Source organism: Centruroides sculpturatus, unplaced genomic scaffold (assembly GCF_000671375.1).
Source record: "Centruroides sculpturatus isolate CEXI.00-Female unplaced genomic scaffold, Cexi_2.0 scaffold1677, whole genome shotgun sequence".
NCBI classification, from domain to species: domain Eukaryota; kingdom Metazoa; phylum Arthropoda; class Arachnida; order Scorpiones; family Buthidae; genus Centruroides; species Centruroides sculpturatus.
This window is the reverse complement of record NW_019385873.1, coordinates 37,089-39,234: the sequence shown is the minus strand read 5'-3', so window position 1 is coordinate 39,234 and position 2,146 is coordinate 37,089. Positions and strand designations below refer to the sequence as shown.

General features: G+C 34.4%; 1 long non-coding RNA gene across 1 annotated transcript; it reads left to right on the top strand.

Annotated features, from left to right (window-relative positions):
- The first annotated feature begins 1,294 nt into the window (after positions 1-1,294).
- LOC111642672 lies at positions 1,295-1,838 on the top strand. Its single transcript, XR_002759585.1, has 3 exons — positions 1,295-1,399; positions 1,474-1,561; positions 1,638-1,838. It is a non-coding gene; the product is annotated as an uncharacterized LOC111642672 (long non-coding RNA).
- The last annotated feature ends 308 nt before the right edge of the window (positions 1,839-2,146 follow it).

Here is a 2,146-nt window from a genome sequence, read left to right as displayed (position 1 = left end):
TTTATACACATGCTACCGTGTCAAATTTCGTTTCTTAAACTTTACTTATTCTGAGATACCGTTTAATATTTAAGAACTTAAACAAGAAATTAAACAAATTACACGCCAACGCACACATACCCGCGCGCTAATTTTTCCCTTTATTTTATATTTTTTGGGTTCGAGAGATCTTCAAACGTGTAGAATTACAAAAACTCGAAGGGACAAATGTGACACGATTCAAATACTTTTCGTTTTATATACATAACAAGTTGCGAAAGTAAAGAAAAAAAAAACAGTCGGAGTCGGCAGATTTTTGACGACTCCGACTCCGACTCCACAGACCTGTTATTTTCAACAATAAACCTTCAAGAATCATCGCTTAAGTTTGCCAATAATTAGTTGAAAATTAATACATAGGACTAAATCGCTTGAACATATAAATTAATAGATTGATAATTCACATCAGTTATATCACGCCATCTAATATATCGTTCAATTGGGTTAAGGTCCATTTGTGGCGTAACCGTGCGGTGTCCGTTCAGTGCGGTGATTTTTTGCCCGTCAGAAATCGTTAACTCTGCTTTAGACCAGACTCGTCTGTCTAAAGCAGTACCGAGCAGTGGCAGTGGCGTAACCGTACTATAAAAGTACGTTTGACCGGAACGATATTTTTACTGACAGTAAATTTTGTTTTCCAATGGATGACGAACATTTGAAATGGTGCATCAACACCCTGTTCTATTTGATTATCTCATTCGAAATACATGGTCATTGAGTACAAAATTAATATTTCTCTGTTTTGTTCAATAAAATATGAAATGCATGTTGGGACATTCGAAAATATTCAAAAATTTTACATTCGTTATCTATTAATTTTTTATAAACGGTATGAAATTCCTTTTCTATTGACCTTTATGTCCATGCTTCATGTACCCATTTGCAGCGCTTTTTTGATTGCATTTCTTTTTCTTCTTCGTCCAAACATATATAGTAGCTATCATAGCCAATTCATCTTCAAAAAAATCTATGACCACTCACCGAGACCATGGTCACGTCACTCTTGTGTGTAAATACTCATCATTGTGCCGTGCTGGACGTCACTGTCACGAAACGGTCACTGTGCCTGCCAGCGCGTCACTGTTGTGTGTAAATGGACCTTTATCTTTCGCCATGCGCGATAGGTAGCAGAGGCTACTGTGTTTACTTTGTTGATGAATAATAATACTTGTAAATATCTTTCATTATTTTATTTTAAGCATAATTTACTTTGCATTTTATTATTCTAATTTGTAATCTAAAGTAAATTGCTAATAGTTTCAGGAGAGAGAAAAACACGTTATGTCTTAAGCATTGTTGGCTACGTCCTTGGAACAGTTTTGTTACTTTCATTATTATTTATAATTATACTAGCAATTAGGTAAGTTTGTTTAATACGAAAATATCAAAGTCAATGTTGTTTACCTAGATTTTAACTTAATTTTATATATTAAGGTTAAGAAAGCAATCTAAAATCTCTCAACGTTCAAATGAATCGCTAGAAAACTTGGATGGCAGATCTGTCAATCAAGGAAGTTCACATGTAAGTTTAAACTTAACATATTTATGAATTTGAAGTGTTATGACATACTTATGACACTTGCTTATTAATAAAATAGGAAATATTATTTCAAGAACGTACTCACCATGAAACTAATCCTGTATCAATCCCTCGTGTGAATCGATACAGAAAACAACTGCGTAATCCCTCTGTGCGCCCGATCGAACATTATGCGGTCTATCCGTAATCATAATTTACGCTTTAATCATTTTTAATTGTAAAAAGCATTAATAACTTGAAAATAAAATTACAGTATTTAAAATATCGCTTTTGTATTTAAGATGATCAAGATCGAATATTACTCATTTTCTAATGACATAATGAAGGTAATATGTCTATTAAGAAAATTATTTTGTCAGTCTCATTTATTCACTGTACTCATGGCCGGCGCCAGGGTATTTTGCGCCCTAGGCAAGGTTTACAAGTGTGTCGCTTTTTTAAACTCTTTTGTTCTGTGGGCACTAAGAGGCTACTGGATCGAGCAGATCAGCGATCTGCTCGATCCAGAACATCGTTATGTTTCTGTGGCCGACGTTAGAGGGCATCGGTGATGTGTTTTTATCGAAG